The sequence below is a fragment of the Pangasianodon hypophthalmus genome, chromosome 1 (assembly GCF_027358585.1).
Source record: "Pangasianodon hypophthalmus isolate fPanHyp1 chromosome 1, fPanHyp1.pri, whole genome shotgun sequence".
In the NCBI taxonomy this organism is placed as follows: domain Eukaryota; kingdom Metazoa; phylum Chordata; class Actinopteri; order Siluriformes; family Pangasiidae; genus Pangasianodon; species Pangasianodon hypophthalmus.
The window spans coordinates 9,983,457-10,006,716 of NC_069710.1; the positions used below are offsets into that span (position 1 = coordinate 9,983,457).

A 23,260-nucleotide genomic window follows, 5' to 3' on the forward strand; every position below is an offset into this window, starting at 1 on the left:
CGCCACATCCAAGGCTGGCAAATCAACCGCTACCACCCATTGTCTACATTGGTTCTTTCTCTAGGAACACCGCAAAGACCAGAACAATAGGGACGGCTAGAGTGAAGTACAAGACAGAACCCCAGACCCACAGCTAGTTCCAACATGGCTTAAACAGTCAGTGACTGAGTGAATGAATGAATGGGAACGAATGGCTATCTCTATAAGTGATTAGGAGCTAGTAATCTAGCTCAGGGCAAAGACCAGAACAATAGGAACAGCTAGAGTGAAGTAAGTGACAGAACTCCAGACCCACAGCCAATTCCAACATGGCTTAAACAGTCAGTGACTGAGTGAATGAAGGAATGAATGAATGGGAACGAATGGCTATCTCTATAAGTGATTGGGAACTAGTAATTTGGCTCAGGGTAAGGTACCTTGAGCACCCTGCCTCCACCCTGATATCTTTTATAGCTCCTGCCAATGAAAAAAGGCAAAGTACCCTATGGTACTTTAAAAAAAAAAAAAAAAAAAAAAAAAACAGATGTAAATTGTAATTGGTTCAGCACTGCTCAGTGGAAAAAGGAGGGGGCAAAATAGGTCTTAATGCAATCTGTAGCCCATATCTGACTCTAAACAAATCCTACATCTATAGCTGCTGCTCTGCCTTTTTGCAATAGCTATCAAAGCCATCAAGGTGTACGAGGTCGGCACAAGCCACCTCACCCTGGGCCAGCTTTCTAGCTTTCCAAAAGAGTTTCGGAGGCCTGGGCCTTCTTGGTTTGTAGCTCAGGTTTCTCTTTATTCACACGTAAATCTTTCACCTTTTACTAAAGATTTCTGTGGGGTGGAATGTTGATGAGTTCTACTTATTTATCTGGGCTGTCCTGTTGCAAAGCTGGCCGTTTCGTGGTTTGGCCTAAGAGATGGCCAAGGCTCTGTTGGGGATGGAGTCTAAGTGAGGGAATCTATGAATAAATAAATAAGTAAACAGGTAAGAGCCTTACTTTTTTTTCGCCACATCCAAGGCTGGCAAATCAACCGCTACCACCCATTGTCTACATTGGTTCTTTCTCTAGGAACACCGCAAAGACCAGAACAATAGGGACGGCTAGAGTGAAGTACAAGACAGAACCCCAGACCCACAGCTAGTTCCAACATGGCTTAAACAGTCAGTGACTGAGTGAATGAATGAATGGGAACGAATGGCTATCTCTATAAATGATTGGGAGCTAGTAATCTGGCTCAGGGCAAAGACCAGAACAATAGGAACAGCTAGAGTGAAGTAAGTGACAGAACTCCAGACCCACAGCCAATTCCAACATGGCTTAAACAGTCAGTGACTGAGTGAATGAAGGAATGAATGAATGGGAACGAATGGCTATCTCTATAAGTGATTGGGAACTAGTAATCTGGCTCAGGGTAAGGTACCTTGAGCACCCTGCCTCCACCCTGATATCTTTTATAGCTCCTGCCAATGAAAAAAGGCAAAGTACCCTATGGTACTTTAAAAAAAAAAAAAAAAAAAAAAAAAAACAGATGTAAATTGTAATTGGTTCAGCACTGCTCAGTGGAAAAAGGAGGGGGCAAAATAGGTCTTAATGCAATCTGTAGCCCATATCTGACTCTAAACAAATCCTACATCTATAGCTGCTGCTCTGCCTTTTTGCAATAGCTATCAAAGCCATCAAGGTGTACGAGGTCGGCACAAGCCACCTCACCCTGGGCCAGCTTTCTAGCTTTCCAAAAGAGTTTCGGAGGCCTGGGCCTTCTTGGTTTGTAGCTCAGGTTTCTCTTTATTCACATGTAAATCTTTCACCTTTTACTAAAGATTTCTGTGGGGTGGAATGTTGATGAGTTCTACTTATTTATCTGGGCTGTCCTGTTGCAAAGCTGGCCGTTTCATGGTTTGGCCTAAGAGCTGGCCAAGGCTCTGTTGGGGATGGAGTCTAAGTGAGGGAATCTATGAATAAATAAATAAGTAAACAGGTAAGAGCCTTACTTTTTTTTCGCCACATCCAAGGCTGGCAAATCAACCGCTACCACCCATTGTCTACATTGGTTCTTTCTCTAGGAACACCGCAAAGACCAGAACAATAGGGACGGCTAGAGTGAAGTACAAGACAGAACCCCAGACCCACAGCTAGTTCCAACATGGCTTAAACAGTCAGTGACTGAGTGAATGAATGAATGGGAACGAATGGCTATCTCTATAAATGATTGGGAGCTAGTAATCTGGCTCAGGGCAAAGACCAGAACAATAGGAACAGCTAGAGTGAAGTAAGTGACAGAACTCCAGACCCACAGCCAATTCCAACATGGCTTAAACAGTCAGTGAGTCAGTGACTGAGTGAATGAAGGAATGAATGAATGGGAACGAATGGCTATCTCTATAAGTGATTGGGAACTAGTAATCTGGCTCAGGGTAAGGTACCTTGAGCACCCTGCCTCCACCCTGATATCTTTTATAGCTCCTGCCAATGAAAAAAAGGCAAAGTACCCTATGGTACTTTAAAAAAAAAAAAACAGATGTAAATTGTAATTGGTTCAGCACTGCTCAGTGGAAAAAGGAGGGGGCAAAATAGGTCTTAATGCAATCTGTAGCCCATATCTGACTCTAAACAAATCCTACATCTATAGCTGCTGCTCTGCCTTTTTGCAATAGCTATCAAAGCCATCAAGGTGTACGAGGTCGGCACAAGCCACCTCACCCTGGGCCAGCTTTCTAGCTTTCCAAAAGAGTTTCGGAGGCCTGGGCCTTCTTGGTTTGTAGCTCAGGTTTCTCTTTATTCACACGTAAATCTTTCACCTTTTACTAAAGATTTCTGTGGGGTGGAATGTTGATGAGTTCTACTTATTTATCTGGGCTGTCCTGTTGCAAAGCTGGCCGTTTCGTGGTTTGGCCTAAGAGATGGCCAAGGCTCTGTTGGGGATGGAGTCTAAGTGAGGGAATCTATGAATAAATAAATAAGTAAACAGGTAAGAGCCTTACTTTTTTTTCGCCACATCCAAGGCTGGCAAATCAACCGCTACCACCCATTGTCTACATTGGTTCTTTCTCTAGGAACACCGCAAAGACCAGAACAATAGGGACGGCTAGAGTGAAGTACAAGACAGAACCCCAGACCCACAGCTAGTTCCAACATGGCTTAAACAGTCAGTGACTGAGTGAATGAATGAATGGGAACGAATGGCTATCTCTATAAATGATTGGGAGCTAGTAATCTGGCTCAGGGCAAAGACCAGAACAATAGGAACAGCTAGAGTGAAGTAAGTGACAGAACTCCAGACCCACAGCCAATTCCAACATGGCTTAAACAGTCAGTGACTGAGTGAATGAAGGAATGAATGAATGGGAACGAATGGCTATCTCTATAAGTGATTGGGAACTAGTAATCTGGCTCAGGGTAAGGTACCTTGAGCACCCTGCCTCCACCCTGATATCTTTTATAGCTCCTGCCAATGAAAAAAGGCAAAGTACCCTATGGTACTTTAAAAAAAAAAAAAAAAAAAAAAAAAACAGATGTAAATTGTAATTGGTTCAGCACTGCTCAGTGGAAAAAGGAGGGGGCAAAATAGGTCTTAATGCAATCTGTAGCCCATATCTGACTCTAAACAAATCCTACATCTATAGCTGCTGCTCTGCCTTTTTGCAATAGCTATCAAAGCCATCAAGGTGTACGAGGTCGGCACAAGCCACCTCACCCTGGGCCAGCTTTCTAGCTTTCCAAAAGAGTTTCGGAGGCCTGGGCCTTCTTGGTTTGTAGCTCAGGTTTCTCTTTATTCACATGTAAATCTTTCACCTTTTACTAAAGATTTCTGTGGGGTGGAATGTTGATGAGTTCTACTTATTTATCTGGGCTGTCCTGTTGCAAAGCTGGCCGTTTCATGGTTTGGCCTAAGAGCTGGCCAAGGCTCTGTTGGGGATGGAGTCTAAGTGAGGGAATCTATGAATAAATAAATAAGTAAACAGGTAAGAGCCTTACTTTTTTTTCGCCACATCCAAGGCTGGCAAATCAACCGCTACCACCCATTGTCTACATTGGTTCTTTCTCTAGGAACACCGCAAAGACCAGAACAATAGGGACGGCTAGAGTGAAGTACAAGACAGAACCCCAGACCCACAGCTAGTTCCAACATGGCTTAAACAGTCAGTGACTGAGTGAATGAATGAATGGGAACGAATGGCTATCTCTATAAATGATTGGGAGCTAGTAATCTGGCTCAGGGCAAAGACCAGAACAATAGGAACAGCTAGAGTGAAGTAAGTGACAGAACTCCAGACCCACAGCCAATTCCAACATGGCTTAAACAGTCAGTGAGTCAGTGACTGAGTGAATGAAGGAATGAATGAATGGGAACGAATGGCTATCTCTATAAGTGATTGGGAACTAGTAATCTGGCTCAGGGTAAGGTACCTTGAGCACCCTGCCTCCACCCTGATATCTTTTATAGCTCCTGCCAATGAAAAAAGGCAAAGGTACTTTAAAAAAAAAAAAAAAAAAAAAAAAAAACAGATGTAAATTGTAATTGGTTCAGCACTGCTCAGTGGAAAAAGGAGGGGGCAAAATAGGTCTTAATGCAATCTGTAGCCCATATCTGACTCTAAACAAATCCTACATCTATAGCTGCTGCTCTGCCTTTTTGCAATAGCTATCAAAGCCATCAAGGTGTACGAGGTCGGCACAAGCCACCTCACCCTGGGCCAGCTTTCTAGCTTTCCAAAAGAGTTTCGGAGGCCTGGGCCTTCTTGGTTTGTAGCTCAGGTTTCTCTTTATTCACACGTAAATCTTTCACCTTTTACTAAAGATTTCTGTGGGGTGGAATGTTGATGAGTTCTACTTATTTATCTGGGCTGTCCTGTTGCAAAGCTGGCCGTTTCGTGGTTTGGCCTAAGAGATGGCCAAGGCTCTGTTGGGGATGGAGTCTAAGTGAGGGAATCTATGAATAAATAAATAAGTAAACAGGTAAGAGCCTTACTTTTTTTTCGCCACATCCAAGGCTGGCAAATCAACCGCTACCACCCATTGTCTACATTGGTTCTTTCTCTAGGAACACCGCAAAGACCAGAACAATAGGGACGGCTAGAGTGAAGTACAAGACAGAACCCCAGACCCACAGCTAGTTCCAACATGGCTTAAACAGTCAGTGACTGAGTGAATGAATGAATGGGAACGAATGGCTATCTCTATAAGTGATTAGGAGCTAGTAATCTAGCTCAGGGCAAAAACCAGAACAATAGGAACAGCTAGAGTGAAGTAAGTGACAGAACTCCAGACTCACAGCCAATTCCAACATGGCTTAAACAGTCAGTGACTGAGTGAATGAAGGAATGAATGAATGGGAACGAATGGCTATCTCTATAAGTGATTGGGAACTAGTAATTTGGCTCAGGGTAAGGTACCTTGAGCACCCTGCCTCCACCCTGATATCTTTTATAGCTCCTGCCAATGAAAAAAGGCAAAGTACCCTATGGTACTTTAAAAAAAAAAAAAAAAAAAAAAAAAACAGATGTAAATTGTAATTGGTTCAGCACTGCTCAGTGGAAAAAGGAGGGGGCAAAATAGGTCTTAATGCAATCTGTAGCCCATATCTGACTCTAAACAAATCCTACATCTATAGCTGCTGCTCTGCCTTTTTGCAATAGCTATCAAAGCCATCAAGGTGTACGAGGTCGGCACAAGCCACCTCACCCTGGGCCAGCTTTCTAGCTTTCCAAAAGAGTTTCGGAGGCCTGGGCCTTCTTGGTTTGTAGCTCAGGTTTCTCTTTATTCACATGTAAATCTTTCACCTTTTACTAAAGATTTCTGTGGGGTGGAATGTTGATGAGTTCTACTTATTTATCTGGGCTGTCCTGTTGCAAAGCTGGCCGTTTCGTGGTTTGGCCTAAGAGATGGCCAAGGCTCTGTTGGGGATGGAGTCTAAGTGAGGGAATCTATGAATAAATAAATAAGTAAACAGGTAAGAGCCTTACTTTTTTTTCGCCACATCCAAGGCTGGCAAATCAACCGCTACCACCCATTGTCTACATTGGTTCTTTCTCTAGGAACACCGCAAAGACCAGAACAATAGGGACGGCTAGAGTGAAGTACAAGACAGAACCCCAGACCCACAGCTAGTTCCAACATGGCTTAAACAGTCAGTGACTGAGTGAATGAATGAATGGGAACGAATGGCTATCTCTATAAATGATTGGGAGCTAGTAATCTGGCTCAGGGCAAAGACCAGAACAATAGGAACAGCTAGAGTGAAGTAAGTGACAGAACTCCAGACCCACAGCCAATTCCAACATGGCTTAAACAGTCAGTGAGTCAGTGACTGAGTGAATGAAGGAATGAATGAATGGGAACGAATGGCTATCTCTATAAGTGATTGGGAACTAGTAATCTGGCTCAGGGTAAGGTACCTTGAGCACCCTGCCTCCACCCTGATATCTTTTATAGCTCCTGCCAATGAAAAAAAGGCAAAGTACCCTATGGTACTTTAAAAAAAAAAAAACAGATGTAAATTGTAATTGGTTCAGCACTGCTCAGTGGAAAAAGGAGGGGGCAAAATAGGTCTTAATGCAATCTGTAGCCCATATCTGACTCTAAACAAATCCTACATCTATAGCTGCTGCTCTGCCTTTTTGCAATAGCTATCAAAGCCATCAAGGTGTACGAGGTCGGCACAAGCCACCTCACCCTGGGCCAGCTTTCTAGCTTTCCAAAAGAGTTTCGGAGGCCTGGGCCTTCTTGGTTGGTAGCTCAGGTTTCTCTTTATTCACACGTAAATCTTTCACCTTTTACTAAAGATTTCTGTGGGGTAGAATGTTGATGAGTTCTACTTATTTATCTGGGCTGTCCTGTTGCAAAGCTGGCCGTTTCGTGGTTTGGCCTAAGAGATGGCCAAGGCTCTGTTGGGGATGGAGTCTAAGTGAGGGAATCTATGAATAAATAAATAAGTAAACAGGTAAGAGCCTTACTTTTTTTTCGCCACATCCAAGGCTGGCAAATCAACCGCTACCACCCATTGTCTACATTGGTTCTTTCTCTAGGAACACCGCAAAGACCAGAACAATAGGGACGGCTAGAGTGAAGTACAAGACAGAACCCCAGACCCACAGCTAGTTCCAACATGGCTTAAACAGTCAGTGACTGAGTGAATGAATGAATGGGAACGAATGGCTATCTCTATAAATGATTGGGAGCTAGTAATCTGGCTCAGGGCAAAGACCAGAACAATAGGAACAGCTAGAGTGAAGTAAGTGACAGAACTCCAGACCCACAGCCAATTCCAACATGGCTTAAACAGTCAGTGACTGAGTGAATGAAGGAATGAATGAATGGGAACGAATGGCTATCTCTATAAGTGATTGGGAACTAGTAATCTGGCTCAGGGTAAGGTACCTTGAGCACCCTGCCTCCACCCTGATATCTTTTATAGCTCCTGCCAATGAAAAAAGGCAAAGGTACTTTAAAAAAAAAAAAAAAAAAAAAAAAAAACAGATGTAAATTGTAATTGGTTCAGCACTGCTCAGTGGAAAAAGGAGGGGGCAAAATAGGTCTTAATGCAATCTGTAGCCCATATCTGACTCTAAACAAATCCTACATCTATAGCTGCTGCTCTGCCTTTTTGCAATAGCTATCAAAGCCATCAAGGTGTACGAGGTCGGCACAAGCCACCTCACCCTGGGCCAGCTTTCTAGCTTTCCAAAAGAGTTTCGGAGGCCTGGGCCTTCTTGGTTTGTAGCTCAGGTTTCTCTTTATTCACACGTAAATCTTTCACCTTTTACTAAAGATTTCTGTGGGGTGGAATGTTGATGAGTTCTACTTATTTATCTGGGCTGTCCTGTTGCAAAGCTGGCCGTTTCGTGGTTTGGCCTAAGAGATGGCCAAGGCTCTGTTGGGGATGGAGTCTAAGTGAGGGAATCTATGAATAAATAAATAAGTAAACAGGTAAGAGCCTTACTTTTTTTTCGCCACATCCAAGGCTGGCAAATCAACCGCTACCACCCATTGTCTACATTGGTTCTTTCTCTAGGAACACCGCAAAGACCAGAACAATAGGGACGGCTAGAGTGAAGTACAAGACAGAACCCCAGACCCACAGCTAGTTCCAACATGGCTTAAACAGTCAGTGACTGAGTGAATGAATGAATGGGAACGAATGGCTATCTCTATAAGTGATTAGGAGCTAGTAATCTAGCTCAGGGCAAAGACCAGAACAATAGGAACAGCTAGAGTGAAGTAAGTGACAGAACTCCAGACCCACAGCCAATTCCAACATGGCTTAAACAGTCAGTGAGTCAGTGACTGAGTGAATGAAGGAATGAATGAATGGGAACGAATGGCTATCTCTATAAGTGATTGGGAACTAGTAATCTGGCTCAGGGTAAGGTACCTTGAGCACCCTGCCTCCACCCTGATATCTTTTATAGCTCCTGCCAATGAAAAAAAGGCAAAGTACCCTATGGTACTTTAAAAAAAAAAAACAGATGTAAATTGTAATTGGTTCAGCACTGCTCAGTGGAAAAAGGAGGGGGCAAAATAGGTCTTAATGCAATCTGTAGCCCATATCTGACTCTAAACAAATCCTACATCTATAGCTGCTGCTCTGCCTTTTTGCAATAGCTATCAAAGCCATCAAGGTGTACGAGGTCGGCACAAGCCACCTCACCCTGGGCCAGCTTTCTAGCTTTCCAAAAGAGTTTCGGAGGCCTGGGCCTTCTTGGTTGGTAGCTCAGGTTTCTCTTTATTCACACGTAAATCTTTCACCTTTTACTAAAGATTTCTGTGGGGTGGAATGTTGATGAGTTCTACTTATTTATCTGGGCTGTCCTGTTGCAAAGCTGGCCGTTTCGTGGTTTGGCCTAAGAGATGGCCAAGGCTCTGTTGGGGATGGAGTCTAAGTGAGGGAATCTATGAATAAATAAATAAGTAAACAGGTAAGAGCCTTACTTTTTTTTCGCCACATCCAAGGCTGGCAAATCAACCGCTACCACCCATTGTCTACATTGGTTCTTTCTCTAGGAACACCGCAAAGACCAGAACAATAGGGACGGCTAGAGTGAAGTACAAGACAGAACCCCAGACCCACAGCTAGTTCCAACATGGCTTAAACAGTCAGTGACTGAGTGAATGAATGAATGGGAACGAATGGCTATCTCTATAAATGATTGGGAGCTAGTAATCTGGCTCAGGGCAAAGACCAGAACAATAGGAACAGCTAGAGTGAAGTAAGTGACAGAACTCCACACCCACAGCCAATTCCAACATGGCTTAAACAGTCAGTGAGTCAGTGACTGAGTGAATGAAGGAATGAATGAATGGGAACGAATGGCTATCTCTATAAGTGATTGGGAACTAGTAATCTGGCTCAGGGTAAGGTACCTTGAGCACCCTGCCTCCACCCTGATATCTTTTATAGCTCCTGCCAATGAAAAAAAGGCAAAGTACCCTATGGTACTTTAAAAAAAAAAAACAGATGTAAATTGTAATTGGTTCAGCACTGCTCAGTGGAAAAAGGAGGGGGCAAAATAGGTCTTAATGCAATCTGTAGCCCATATCTGACTCTAAACAAATCCTACATCTATAGCTGCTGCTCTGCCTTTTTGCAATAGCTATCAAAGCCATCAAGGTGTACGAGGTCGGCACAAGCCACCTCACCCTGGGCCAGCTTTCTAGCTTTCCAAAAGAGTTTCGGAGGCCTGGGCCTTCTTGGTTTGTAGCTCAGGTTTCTCTTTATTCACACGTAAATCTTTCACCTTTTACTAAAGATTTCTGTGGGGTGGAATGTTGATGAGTTCTACTTATTTATCTGGGCTGTCCTGTTGCAAAGCTGGCCGTTTCGTGGTTTGGCCTAAGAGATGGCCAAGGCTCTGTTGGGGATGGAGTCTAAGTGAGGGAATCTATGAATAAATAAATAAGTAAACAGGTAAGAGCCTTACTTTTTTTTCGCCACATCCAAGGCTGGCAAATCAACCGCTACCACCCATTGTCTACATTGGTTCTTTCTCTAGGAACACCGCAAAGACCAGAACAATAGGGACGGCTAGAGTGAAGTACAAGACAGAACCCCAGACCCACAGCTAGTTCCAACATGGCTTAAACAGTCAGTGACTGAGTGAATGAATGAATGGGAACGAATGGCTATCTCTATAAGTGATTAGGAGCTAGTAATCTAGCTCAGGGCAAAGACCAGAACAATAGGAACAGCTAGAGTGAAGTAAGTGACAGAACTCCAGACCCACAGCCAATTCCAACATGGCTTAAACAGTCAGTGAGTCAGTGACTGAGTGAATGAAGGAATTAATGAATGGGAACGAATGGCTATCTCTATAAGTGATTGGGAACTAGTAATCTGGCTCAGGGTAAGGTACCTTGAGCACCCTGCCTCCACCCTGATATCTTTTATAGCTCCTGCCAATGAAAAAAAGGCAAAGTACCCTATGGTACTTTAAAAAAAAAAAACAGATGTAAATTGTAATTGGTTCAGCACTGCTCAGTGGAAAAAGGAGGGGGCAAAATAGGTCTTAATGCAATCTGTAGCCCATATCTGACTCTAAACAAATCCTACATCTATAGCTGCTGCTCTGCCTTTTTGCAATAGCTATCAAAGCCATCAAGGTGTACGAGGTCGGCACAAGCCACCTCACCCTGGGCCAGCTTTCTAGCTTTCCAAAAGAGTTTCGGAGGCCTGGGCCTTCTTGGTTGGTAGCTCAGGTTTCTCTTTATTCACACGTAAATCTTTCACCTTTTACTAAAGATTTCTGTGGGGTGGAATGTTGATGAGTTCTACTTATTTATCTGGGCTGTCCTGTTGCAAAGCTGGCCGTTTCGTGGTTTGGCCTAAGAGATGGCCAAGGCTCTGTTGGGGATGGAGTCTAAGTGAGGGAATCTATGAATAAATAAATAAGTAAACAGGTAAGAGCCTTACTTTTTTTTCGCCACATCCAAGGCTGGCAAATCAACCGCTACCACCCATTGTCTACATTGGTTCTTTCTCTAGGAACACCGCAAAGACCAGAACAATAGGGACGGCTAGAGTGAAGTACAAGACAGAACCCCAGACCCACAGCTAGTTCCAACATGGCTTAAACAGTCAGTGACTGAGTGAATGAATGAATGGGAACGAATGGCTATCTCTATAAGTGATTAGGAGCTAGTAATCTAGCTCAGGGCAAAGACCAGAACAATAGGAACAGCTAGAGTGAAGTAAGTGACAGAACTCCGGACCCACAGCCAGTTCCAACATGGCTTAAGCAGTCAGTCAGTCAGTGACTGAGTGAATGAAGGAATGAATGAATGAATGGGAACGAATGGCTATCTCTATAAGTGATTGGGAACTAGTAATCTGGCTCAGGGTAAGGTACCTTGAGCACCCTGCCTCCACCCTGATATCTTTGATCAAGACAGCGAGCGGAGGCCATTCACACCGGATCCACGCCGTCTACAATAATATCAACAAATCTTCGACTAAGGTGCGTTAAACAACATGTCTAACATTCAGCTTGTTCAGTGTGTTGAGTGCAGGATGTTTAGTCACTCTTCCTCCGTCGTTAGTATTAACTTTATTTGTGATAAATGCATGTTAGTTAGCTCTCTGACGGAGAAGATTGCTGCATTAGAGGTGCGCATCCAGTCTCTAGAGAGGGTTAGTGAGAGTGAGAGCAGCGTAGTTTCTGTAGGGGAAAGTCTGGATGCCTTAGGCGGAGTTAGTAATCCCCCAACTCCGGCATTAGAGCCCTCACAGCGGGGCGAATGGGTGACGACTCGGCGGCATAATCGCAAAGCCAAAGCTAACGCTAAGGCTCGCCCACAGGAGCACCACTCCTCTCCGCTTCACGTGTCCAACAGGTTTGCTCTCCTCAGTGAAGCACCCGCTGAGAAACCTGAAAGAGCTCTGGTTATAGGTGACTCTATCTTGCGGCACGTGAAATTAGCTAGGCCTTTAGGGGCACCAGCAGCTTTAGTTAGGTGTATACCGGGAGCCAGGGCGCCGGACATAGCAGGTAATCTTAGGGTCTTAGGCAAGCACAGGTTCTCAAAGATAGTTATTCATGTAGGAGCTAATGATATACGCCTTCATCAGTCTGAGGTTACTAAGATTAACTTGGTAGAGGTGTGTAAATTAGCGAAGGCGATGTCCGATGCTGTAGTATGCTCTGGCCCCATCCCAATGCGGCATGGCGATGTAGCTTACAGCAGGTTATGGTCGCTGAACTGCTGGATGTCCAGGTGGTGCTCCGAAAACAATGTGGGCTTTATAGATAATTGGACTAACTTTGAGGGCAAGGCTGGCCTGTTAGGGCGGGACGGTGTCCATCCCACTCGGGAAGGTGCTGCTCTCATTTCTTGCAGCATAGCACATAGTCTCAGAACAGGCCTAGTTAATCGGTGACAATCCAGGGCCAAGGCCAGGGAGCAGACAAGCAGGCTAAACCGACCGTCTGCTAGCTGCACTGAGTCGTCACTTAGGTTCCACCGTATTGAGACTGTGTCTGTTCCCCGAGCTAAACAAAATTATAGACATACTCAGACAGTTTGTTTTAGTAATCTAATTAACATAAAATTAAACCATACCGAATGCATAGCCAGCACCGTTGATCTGAAGCTAGGACTGTTGAATATTAGATCTCTTACGTCTAAAGCGCTTATTGTTAATGAAACCATTACTGATCAGGAGTTTGATGTACTGTGTTTAACAGAAACGTGGATTAAACCAAACGAGTTTGTAGCATTAAATGAAGCTAGTCCTCCCGGGTACAGTTACATACATCAGCCCCGTCTAACTGGCAAAGGAGGAGGCGTCGCAGTCATTTATAATGATAATCTAGCCGTCACACAAAAACCTAGTCATAAATTCAACGCATTTGAAGTTCTTTATTCTAACATAACATACGTAGCCACTAAAAATAAGTCTACCCAGGTGATTCCAGTAATTATTATTTACAGACCCCCAGGGCCATATTCTGAATTCCTGTGTGAATTTGCGGATTTCATCTCTAACCTGGTTGTTTCTTTAGACAAGGCATTAATTGTTGGAGACTTTAATATTCATTTTGATAATCCAGATGACCCTCTGAGAACAGCAGTTGTGTCCATTCTAGATTCTGTAGGGGTTAATCAGAATGTAATAGGACCCACCCATAGTGGTGGTCACACTCTTGATTTAATACTAACATTCGGATTAAATATAGAAAATATAGTCTCATGTCCACAGTCTGAAGCTATCTCAGATCATTACCTCATCTCATTTAAAATGTGTATTAATCATAGTATATGCACCTTGCCACGTCACCATGTCAAACGTACGTTCACGTCAACAACTGCACAAAGTTTTATCAGTAATCTCCCAGATTTATCAACCATGATTGGATCACCGTCTGATCCCGAACAACTTGACCAGGCAACTGAATGTTTAGAATCAACGTTCTGCAACTCGCTAGATAAGGTAGCTCCACTTAAAAGAAAAATAATTAGGGAGAAAAAGCTAGCACCCTGGTATAGCGATCACACACGAACTTTAAAACAGACCACTCGAAAACTAGAACGTAAATGGCGTCAAACTAACTTGGTAGTATTTCAAATAGCATGGAAGGAGAGCCTATTGAGCTATAAGAAAGCTCTTAGTGCTGCTAGATCAATGTATCTCTCCACCCTAATTGAAGATAACAGAAATAATCCTAGATTCTTATTTAATACTGTAGCAAAATTAACTAGGAATAAGACCACAATAGAAACACGCACACAATCATTATATAGCAGCGATGACTTCATGAATTTTTTCAATGGTAAAATTGAAAATATCAGGCTAGAAATTCAGACTATTAATTTAAAACCGGACAGTTCTATAACTAACCCTGTAGATGATAATATGATAATATTAGATAAACAACTACAACGCTTTAGTCCCCTTGAAGAGACTGAACTAATTTCACTAATTTCATCATCAAAATCATCAACCTGTATGCTAGATCCTTTACCTACTTGTTTCCTCAAACAGATAATTCCTGAAACAATCAAACCTCTTTTAAAGATAATCAATTCTTCCCTTAGCATTGGCTATGTACCTAAATCTTTTAAATTAGCAGTTATCAAGCCCCTGATTAAAAAACCTGACCTCAATCCCTGTCAACTGTCCAACTACAGGCCAATATCAAACCTCCCCTTTATTTCCAAGGTCCTTGAAAAGGTTGTAGCACAGCAGCTATGCTCATACTTACATAGGAATAACATTCATGAAATGTATCAGTCAGGATTTAGGCCTCATCATAGCACAGAGACAGCACTGGTAAAAGTTGTAAATGACTTACTACTGGCCTCTGATCAGGGTTGTGTCTCCTTGCTGGTGCTGCTTGACCTTAGTGCAGCTTTTGATACCATTGATCATGCTATTCTCCTCAATAGACTAGAAAATGTAGTAGGCATTAAGGGAACAGCCCTTTCCTGGCTCAGGTCTTATTTGACTGATCGTTATCAGTTTGTAAACGTAAATGGTGACTTCTCTTCTCATGCTAAGGTAAAGTTTGGTGTTCCGCAAGGCTCTGTTTTAGGCCCACTGCTCTTTTCTTTATATATGCTACCTCTGGGCAAAATTATTCGTAAGCATGGTATTAGCTTCCACTGTTACGCTGATGACACACAGTTGTATGTTTCAGCAAAGCCAGATGACAGACACCAGCTTAATAAAGTTGAGGAATGTGTAAAAGACATTAGAAACTGGATGCTTATTAACTTTCTCTTACTTAATTCTGACAAGACAGAAGTACTTGTACTAGGACCACATGCAGCTAGAAGTAAGCTTTCTGATTACATAATAACTCTGGATGACCTTTCCGTTTCATCATGTGCAGCAGTAAAAGACCTTGGTGTGATTATCGACTCTAGTCTTTCTTTTGAAGCTCATGTAGATAATATAACTAGGATTGCTTTCTTTCATCTCAGAAATATTGCTAAAATAAGAAATATATTGTCGCTACACGATGCAGAAAAATTAGTTCATGCTTTTGTTACCTCTAGGTTGGATTATTGTAATGCCTTACTGTCTGGATGTTCCAGTAGATGCATAAACAAGCTCCAGTTAGTCCAGAATGCAGCAGCGAGAGTCCTTACTAGAACCAGAAGATATGACCACATCACCCCTATCTTATCCACACTGCATTGGCTCCCAATCAAATTTCGTATTGATTATAAAATACTACTATTGACCTATAAAGCACTAAATGGTCTCGCGCCACAGTACCTGAGCGAACTTTTGGTCTTTTATGATCCGTCACGCCTACTCAGATCAAAAGATGCAGGCTATTTGTTGGTACCTCGAATAATGCGGGCTACAGCTGGGGGTAGAGCTTTCTCATACAAAGCCCCACAGTTATGGAACAGCCTTCCACTTAGTGTTCGGGGCTCAGACACAGTCTCAGTGTTTAAGTCTAGGCTGAAAACATATTTGTTTAGTCAAGCCTTTTGTGAATAGTTTTCTTAGGTACAGGGGCAGGTCTGGAGGGTTTCACAGGCATAGAGTGTTGTGGTGAAATGGGATGTTTGGATGCTGTCGCCCCCCCACTCTCACACGTTCACTCAGGTTTGTCGACGGTGGAGTGGCTGGCTGCCTTATGTCCCAGGGTGCCCTCATGTCTGTGTTAGCTTCTGGCTCTCCCTTTCAGTTATGCTGTCATAGCTAGTCTTGCCGGAGTCCCTGCTTGCACTCTGCATGCAAAGTACATCGTGCTTAACCATTAGAGGACAAAAGCTCACCTAACAATCTCTTCCTTTCTCTCCATCTCTCTCTCTCCCTCACTCTCTGTCGAGCTACACATGCTACTTCTGAGATGCCAATGATGCCAGTGATCCTGACCCCTTCTGCTCCTCCTCGCTGCCTGACCCATCCTGATGCCCTACTTCTGGTTGGAGTTCTCATCGGTTGAGTTCGCTCGCTGCTGCTGGGGGTGGCCCCATATGGACTGCCTGAAGAACTGTTTGGATTGCTGGGGATGGTGCCACCTGGGGGCTGTGGAGATGGCTTGGGGATCACATATGGGGAGCTGTACTGTAATGGCTTGGGACTGCGATTGCTGTAGTGGCTTTGGGGCTGCAGTTGCCACGAGCAGCTTCGTACTCAGGACTCCATCAGTGGACAGTGGATAGATTTTAACCAGCCGGACCTCTTGCAAATACTGCGATGAATTTATTGGTTGCACAATTGCACTATTTGTCCATATAGTACACAATAGAAGGGAATTATTTATAATTGCACTATCCGTTGCACCCAGATGAGGATGGGTTCCCTTTTGAGCCTGGTTCCTCTCAAGGTTTCTTCCTCATATCATCTCGGGGAGTTTTTCCTTGCCACCGTCGCCACTGGCTTGCTCATTAGGGATAAATTCACAGTGATAAATTTAAATATTTACAATATATTTTTGTGAATCCATTTATTTCTGTAAAGCTGCTTTGTGACAATGTCCATTGTTAAAAGCGCTATACAAATAAAATTGAATTGAATTGAATTGAATTTGATAGCTCCTGCCAAAGAAAAAAGGCAAAGCACCCTATGGTTCTTTCTCTAGGAGTGAATGAATGAATGAATGGGAACGAATGGCTATCTCTATAAGTGATTGGGAACTAGTAATCTGGCTCAGGGTAAGGTACCTTGAGCACCCTGCCTCCACCCTGATATCTTTTATAGCTACTGCCAAAGAAAAAAGGCAAAGCACCCTATGGTTCTTTCTCTAGGAACACCGCAAAGACCAGAACAATAGGAACAGCTAGAGTGAAGTAAGTGACAGAACTCCAGACCCACAGCCAATTCCAACATGGCTTAAACAGTCAGTGAGTCAGTGACTGAGTGAATGAATGAATGAATGAATGAATGGGAACGAATGGCTATCTCTATAAGTGATTGGGAACTAGTAATCTGGCTCAGGGTAAGGTACCTTGAGCACCCTGCCTCCACCCTGATATCTTTTATAGCTCCTGCCAAAGAAAAAAGGCAAAGTACCCTATGGTCTTAATGCAATCTGTAGCCCATATCTGACTCTAAACAAATCCTACATCTATAGCTGCTGCTCTGCCTTTTTGCAATAGCTATCAAAGCCATCAAGGTGTACGAGGTCGGCACAAGCCACCTCACCCTGGGCCAGCTTTCTAGCTTTCCAAAAGAGTTTCGGAGGCCTGGGCCTTCTTGGTTTGTAGCTCAGGTTTCTCTTTATTCACACGTAAATCTTTCACCTTTTACTAAAGATTTCTGTGGGGTGGAATGTTGATGAGTTCTACTTATTTATCTGGGCTGTCCTGTTGCAAAGCTGGCCTAAGAGATGGCCAAGGCTCTGTTGGGGATGGAGTCTAAGTGAGGGAATCTATGAATAAATAAATAATTAAACAGGAAAGAGCCTTACTTTTTTTTCGCCACGTCCAAGGCTGGCAAATCAACCGCTACCACCCATTGTCTACATTGGTTCTTTCTCTAGGAACACCGCAAAGACCAGAACAATAGGGACGGCTAGAGTGAAGTACAAGACAGAACCCCAGACCCACAGCTAGTTCCAACATGGCTTAAACAGTCAGTGACTGAGTGAATGAATGAATGGGAACGAATGGCTGTCTCTATAAATGATTGGGAGCTAGTAATCTGGCTCAGGGCAAAGACCAGAACAATAGGAACAGCTAGAGTGAAGTAAGTGACAGAACTCCGGACCCACAGCCAGTTCCAACATGGCTTAAACAGTCAGTCAGTCAGTGACTGAGTGAATGAATGAATGAATGAATGGGAACGAATGGCTATCTCTATAAGTGATTGGGAACTAGTAATCTGGCTCAGGGTAAGGTACCTTGAGCACCCTGCCTCCACCCTGATATCTTTGATAGCTCCTGCCAAAGAAAAAAGGCAAAGCACCCTATGGTTCTTTCTCTAGGAGTGAATGAATGAATGAATGGGAACGAATGGCTATCTCTATAAGTGATTGGGAACTAGTAATCTGGCTCAGGGTAAGGTACCTTGAGCACCCTGCCTCCACCCTGATATCTTTTATAGCTACTGCCAAAGAAAAAAGGCAAAGCACCCTATGGTTCTTTCTCTAGGAACACCGCAAAGACCAGAACAATAGGAACAGCTAGAGTGAAGTAAGTGACAGAACTCCAGACCCACAGCCAATTCCAACATGGCTTAAACAGTCAGTGAGTCAGTGACTGAGTGAATGAATGAATGAATGAATGAATGGGAACGAATGGCTATCTCTATAAGTGATTGGGAACTAGTAATCTGGCTCAGGGTAAGGTACCTTGAGCACCCTGCCTCCACCCTGATATCTTTTATAGCTCCTGCCAAAGAAAAAAGGCAAAGTACCCTATGGTCTTAATGCAATCTGTAGCCCATATCTGACTCTAAACAAATCCTACATCTATAGCTGCTGCTCTGCCTTTTTGCAATAGCTATCAAAGCCATCAAGGTGTACGAGGTCGGCACAAGCCACCTCACCCTGGGCCAGCTTTCTAGCTTTCCAAAAGAGTTTCGGAGGCCTGGGCCTTCTTGGTTTGTAGCTCAGGTTTCTCTTTATTCACACGTAAATCTTTCACCTTTTACTAAAGATTTCTGTGGGGTGGAATGTTGATGAGTTCTACTTATTTATCTGGGCTGTCCTGTTGCAAAGCTGGCCTAAGAGATGGCCAAGGCTCTGTTGGGGATGGAGTCTAAGTGAGGGAATCTATGAATAAATAAATAATTAAACAGGAAAGAGCCTTACTTTTTTTTCGCCACGTCCAAGGCTGGCAAATCAACCGCTACCACCCATTGTCTACATTGGTTCTTTCTCTAGGAACACCGCAAAGACCAGAACAATAGGGACGGCTAGAGTGAAGTACAAGACAGAACCCCAGACCCACAGCTAGTTCCAACATGGCTTAAACAGTCAGTGACTGAGTGAATGAATGAATGGGAACGAATGGCTGTCTCTATAAATGATTGGGAGCTAGTAATCTGGCTCAGGGCAAAGACCAGAACAATAGGAACAGCTAGAGTGAAGTAAGTGACAGAACTCCGGACCCACAGCCAGTTCCAACATGGCTTAAACAGTCAGTCAGTCAGTGACTGAGTGAATGAATGAATGAATGAATGGGAACGAATGGCTATCTCTATAAGTGATTGGGAACTAGTAATCTGGCTCAGGGTAAGGTACCTTGAGCACCCTGCCTCCACCCTGATATCTTTGATAGCTCCTGCCAAAGAAAAAAGGCAAAGCACCCTATGGTTCTTTCTCTAGGAGTGAATGAATGAATGAATGGGAACGAATGGCTATCTCTATAAGTGATTGGGAACTAGTAATCTGGCTCAGGGTAAGGTACCTTGAGCACCCTGCCTCCACCCTGATATCTTTTATAGCTACTGCCAAAGAAAAAAGGCAAAGCACCCTATGGTTCTTTCTCTAGGAACACCGCAAAGACCAGAACAATAGGAACAGCTAGAGTGAAGTAAGTGACAGAACTCCAGACCCACAGCCAATTCCAACATGGCTTAAACAGTCAGTGAGTCAGTGACTGAGTGAATGAATGAATGAATGAATGAATGGGAACGAATGGCTATCTCTATAAGTGATTGGGAACTAGTAATCTGGCTCAGGGTAAGGTACCTTGAGCACCCTGCCTCCACCCTGATATCTTTTATAGCTCCTGCCAAAGAAAAAAGGCAAAGTACCCTATGGTCTTAATGCAATCTGTAGCCCATATCTGACTCTAAACAAATCCTACATCTATAGCTGCTGCTCTGCCTTTTTGCAATAGCTATCAAAGCCATCAAGGTGTACGAGGTCGGCACAAGCCACCTCACCCTGGGCCAGCTTTCTAGCTTTCCAAAAGAGTTTCGGAGGCCTGGGCCTTCTTGGTTTGTAGCTCAGGTTTCTCTTTATTCACACGTAAATCTTTCACCTTTTACTAAAGATTTCTGTGGGGTGGAATGTTGATGAGTTCTACTTATTTATCTGGGCTGTCCTGTTGCAAAGCTGGCCGTTTCGTGGTTTGGCCTAAGAGATGGCCAAGGCTCTGTTGGGGATGGAGTCTAAGTGAGGGAATCTATGAATAAATAAATAAGTAAACAGGTAAGAGCCTTACTTTTTTTTCGCCACATCCAAGGCTGGCAAATCAACCGCTACCACCCATTGTCTACATTGGTTCTTTCTCTAGGAACACCGCAAAGACCAGAACAATAGGGACGGCTAGAGTGAAGTACAAGACAGAACCCCAGACCCACAGCTAGTTCCAACATGGCTTAAACAGTCAGTGACTGAGTGAATGAATGAATGGGAACGAATGGCTATCTCTATAAGTGATTAGGAGCTAGTAATCTAGCTCAGGGCAAAGACCAGAACAATAGGAACAGCTAGAGTGAAGTAAGTGACAGAACTCCAGACCCACAGCCAATTCCAACATGGCTTAAACAGTCAGTGAGTCAGTGACTGAGTGAATGAAGGAATGAATGAATGGGAACGAATGGCTATCTCTATAAGTGATTGGGAACTAGTAATCTGGCTCAGGGTAAGGTACCTTGAGCACCCTGCCTCCACCCTGATATCTTTTATAGCTCCTGCCAATGAAAAAAAGGCAAAGTACCCTATGGTACTTTAAAAAAAAAAAACAGATGTAAATTGTAATTGGTTCAGCACTGCTCAGTGGAAAAAGGAGGGGGCAAAATAGGTCTTAATGCAATCTGTAGCCCATATCTGACTCTAAACAAATCCTACATCTATAGCTGCTGCTCTGCCTTTTTGCAATAGCTATCAAAGCCATCAAGGTGTACGAGGTCGGCACAAGCCACCTCACCCTGGGCCAGCTTTCTAGCTTTCCAAAAGAGTTTCGGAGGCCTGGGCCTTCTTGGTTGGTAGCTCAGGTTTCTCTTTATTCACACGTAAATCTTTCACCTTTTACTAAAGATTTCTGTGGGGTGGAATGTTGATGAGTTCTACTTATTTATCTGGGCTGTCCTGTTGCAAAGCTGGCCGTTTCGTGGTTTGGCCTAAGAGATGGCCAAGGCTCTGTTGGGGATGGAGTCTAAGTGAGGGAATCTATGAATAAATAAATAAGTAAACAGGTAAGAGCCTTACTTTTTTTTCGCCACATCCAAGGCTGGCAAATCAACCGCTACCACCCATTGTCTACATTGGTTCTTTCTCTAGGAACACCGCAAAGACCAGAACAATAGGGACGGCTAGAGTGAAGTACAAGACAGAACCCCAGACCCACAGCTAGTTCCAACATGGCTTAAACAGTCAGTGACTGAGTGAATGAATGAATGGGAACGAATGGCTATCTCTATAAGTGATTAGGAGCTAGTAATCTAGCTCAGGGCAAAGACCAGAACAATAGGAACAGCTAGAGTGAAGTAAGTGACAGAACTCCAGACCCACAGCCAATTCCAACATGGCTTAAACAGTCAGTGAGTCAGTGACTGAGTGAATGAAGGAATTAATGAATGGGAACGAATGGCTATCTCTATAAGTGATTGGGAACTAGTAATCTGGCTCAGGGTAAGGTACCTTGAGCACCCTGCCTCCACCCTGATATCTTTTATAGCTCCTGCCAATGAAAAAAAGGCAAAGTACCCTATGGTACTTTAAAAAAAAAAACAGATGTAAATTGTAATTGGTTCAGCACTGCTCAGTGGAAAAAGGAGGGGGCAAAATAGGTCTTAATGCAATCTGTAGCCCATATCTGACTCTAAACAAATCCTACATCTATAGCTGCTGCTCTGCCTTTTTGCAATAGCTATCAAAGCCATCAAGGTGTACGAGGTCGGCACAAGCCACCTCACCCTGGGCCAGCTTTCTAGCTTTCCAAAAGAGTTTCGGAGGCCTGGGCCTTCTTGGTTTGTAGCTCAGGTTTCTCTTTATTCACACGTAAATCTTTCACCTTTTACTAAAGATTTCTGTGGGGTGGAATGTTGATGAGTTCTACTTATTTATCTGGGCTGTCCTGTTGCAAAGCTGGCCGTTTCGTGGTTTGGCCTAAGAGATGGCCAAGGCTCTGTTGGGGATGGAGTCTAAGTGAGGGAATCTATGAATAAATAAGTAAGTAAACAGGTAAGAGCCTTACTTTTTTTTCGCCACATCCAAGGCTGGCAAATCAACCGCTACCACCCATTGTCTACATTGGTTCTTTCTCTAGGAACACCGCAAAGACCAGAACAATAGGGACGGCTAGAGTGAAGTACAAGACAGAACCCCAGACCCACAGCTAGTTCCAACATGGCTTAAACAGTCAGTGACTGAGTGAATGAATGAATGGGAACGAATGGCTATCTCTATAAGTGATTAGGAGCTAGTAATCTGGCTCAGGGCAAAGACCAGAACAATAGGAACAGCTAGAGTGAAGTAAGTGACAGAACTCCAGACCCACAGCCAATTCCAACATGGCTTAAACAGTCAGTGAGTCAGTGACTGAGTGAATGAAGGAATGAATGAATGGGAACGAATGGCTATCTCTATAAGTGATTGGGAACTAGTAATCTGGCTCAGGGTAAGGTACCTTGAGCACCCTGCCTCCACCCTGATATCTTTTATAGCTCCTGCCAATGAAAAAAGGCAAAGTACCCTATGGTACTTTAAAAAAAAAAAAAAAAAAAAAAAAAAACAGATGTAAATTGTAATTGGTTCAGCACTGCTCAGTGGAAAAAGGAGGGGGCAAAATAGGTCTTAATGCAATCTGTAGCCCATATCTGACTCTAAACAAATCCTACATCTATAGCTGCTGCTCTGCCTTTTTGCAATAGCTATCAAAGCCATCAAGGTGTACGAGGTCGGCACAAGCCACCTCACCCTGGGCCAGCTTTCTAGCTTTCCAAAAGAGTTTCGGAGGCCTGGGCCTTCTTGGTTGGTAGCTCAGGTTTCTCTTTATTCACACGTAAATCTTTCACCTTTTACTAAAGATTTCTGTGGGGTGGAATGTTGATGAGTTCTACTTATTTATCTGGGCTGTCCTGTTGCAAAGCTGGCCGTTTCGTGGTTTGGCCTAAGAGATGGCCAAGGCTCTGTTGGGGATGGAGTCTAAGTGAGGGAATCTATGAATAAATAAATAAGTAAACAGGTAAGAGCCTTACTTTTTTTTCGCCACATCCAAGGCTGGCAAATCAACCGCTACCACCCATTGTCTACATTGGTTCTTTCTCTAGGAACACCGCAAAGACCAGAACAATAGGGACGGCTAGAGTGAAGTACAAGACAGAACCCCAGACCCACAGCTAGTTCCAACATGGCTTAAACAGTCAGTGACTGAGTGAATGAATGAATGGGAACGAATGGCTATCTCTATAAGTGATTAGG

At 43.6% G+C, this 23,260-nt stretch overlaps 17 non-coding genes across 17 annotated transcripts; all 17 read left to right on the top strand.

Moving 5' to 3' along the window:
* Nucleotides 1–764: 764 nt before the first annotated feature.
* LOC128320730 (U5 spliceosomal RNA) lies at nucleotides 765–878 on the top strand. The gene has a single exon (XR_008304309.1). It is a non-coding gene; the product is annotated as a U5 spliceosomal RNA (small nuclear RNA).
* Nucleotides 879–1,759: 881 nt separating this feature from the next.
* LOC128320628 (U5 spliceosomal RNA) lies at nucleotides 1,760–1,873 on the top strand. Its single transcript, XR_008304195.1, has one exon. It is a non-coding gene; the product is annotated as a U5 spliceosomal RNA (small nuclear RNA).
* An 876-nt stretch (nucleotides 1,874–2,749) lies between these two features.
* Nucleotides 2,750–2,863, top strand: LOC128320731 (U5 spliceosomal RNA). Its single transcript, XR_008304310.1, has one exon. It is a non-coding gene; the product is annotated as a U5 spliceosomal RNA (small nuclear RNA).
* An 880-nt stretch (nucleotides 2,864–3,743) lies between these two features.
* On the top strand, nucleotides 3,744–3,857 carry LOC128320630 (U5 spliceosomal RNA). The gene has a single exon (XR_008304197.1). It is a non-coding gene; the product is annotated as a U5 spliceosomal RNA (small nuclear RNA).
* An 880-nt stretch (nucleotides 3,858–4,737) lies between these two features.
* On the top strand, nucleotides 4,738–4,851 carry LOC128320732 (U5 spliceosomal RNA). Its single transcript, XR_008304312.1, has one exon. It is a non-coding gene; the product is annotated as a U5 spliceosomal RNA (small nuclear RNA).
* An 880-nt stretch (nucleotides 4,852–5,731) lies between these two features.
* Nucleotides 5,732–5,845, top strand: LOC128320631 (U5 spliceosomal RNA). The gene has a single exon (XR_008304198.1). It is a non-coding gene; the product is annotated as a U5 spliceosomal RNA (small nuclear RNA).
* An 876-nt stretch (nucleotides 5,846–6,721) lies between these two features.
* Nucleotides 6,722–6,835, top strand: LOC128320865 (U5 spliceosomal RNA). Its single transcript, XR_008304458.1, has one exon. It is a non-coding gene; the product is annotated as a U5 spliceosomal RNA (small nuclear RNA).
* Nucleotides 6,836–7,707: 872 nt separating this feature from the next.
* On the top strand, nucleotides 7,708–7,821 carry LOC128320733 (U5 spliceosomal RNA). The gene has a single exon (XR_008304313.1). It is a non-coding gene; the product is annotated as a U5 spliceosomal RNA (small nuclear RNA).
* Nucleotides 7,822–8,696: 875 nt separating this feature from the next.
* On the top strand, nucleotides 8,697–8,810 carry LOC128320734 (U5 spliceosomal RNA). Its single transcript, XR_008304314.1, has one exon. It is a non-coding gene; the product is annotated as a U5 spliceosomal RNA (small nuclear RNA).
* An 875-nt stretch (nucleotides 8,811–9,685) lies between these two features.
* On the top strand, nucleotides 9,686–9,799 carry LOC128320735 (U5 spliceosomal RNA). The gene has a single exon (XR_008304315.1). It is a non-coding gene; the product is annotated as a U5 spliceosomal RNA (small nuclear RNA).
* An 875-nt stretch (nucleotides 9,800–10,674) lies between these two features.
* LOC128320736 (U5 spliceosomal RNA) lies at nucleotides 10,675–10,788 on the top strand. The gene has a single exon (XR_008304316.1). It is a non-coding gene; the product is annotated as a U5 spliceosomal RNA (small nuclear RNA).
* A 6,359-nt stretch (nucleotides 10,789–17,147) lies between these two features.
* LOC128320739 (U5 spliceosomal RNA) lies at nucleotides 17,148–17,261 on the top strand. The gene has a single exon (XR_008304320.1). It is a non-coding gene; the product is annotated as a U5 spliceosomal RNA (small nuclear RNA).
* A 1,230-nt stretch (nucleotides 17,262–18,491) lies between these two features.
* LOC128320740 (U5 spliceosomal RNA) lies at nucleotides 18,492–18,605 on the top strand. The gene has a single exon (XR_008304322.1). It is a non-coding gene; the product is annotated as a U5 spliceosomal RNA (small nuclear RNA).
* A 1,230-nt stretch (nucleotides 18,606–19,835) lies between these two features.
* LOC128320741 (U5 spliceosomal RNA) lies at nucleotides 19,836–19,949 on the top strand. Its single transcript, XR_008304323.1, has one exon. It is a non-coding gene; the product is annotated as a U5 spliceosomal RNA (small nuclear RNA).
* Nucleotides 19,950–20,824: 875 nt separating this feature from the next.
* On the top strand, nucleotides 20,825–20,938 carry LOC128320742 (U5 spliceosomal RNA). The gene has a single exon (XR_008304324.1). It is a non-coding gene; the product is annotated as a U5 spliceosomal RNA (small nuclear RNA).
* An 874-nt stretch (nucleotides 20,939–21,812) lies between these two features.
* Nucleotides 21,813–21,926, top strand: LOC128320743 (U5 spliceosomal RNA). Its single transcript, XR_008304325.1, has one exon. It is a non-coding gene; the product is annotated as a U5 spliceosomal RNA (small nuclear RNA).
* Nucleotides 21,927–22,815: 889 nt separating this feature from the next.
* On the top strand, nucleotides 22,816–22,929 carry LOC128320744 (U5 spliceosomal RNA). The gene has a single exon (XR_008304326.1). It is a non-coding gene; the product is annotated as a U5 spliceosomal RNA (small nuclear RNA).
* The last annotated feature ends 331 nt before the right edge of the window (nucleotides 22,930–23,260 follow it).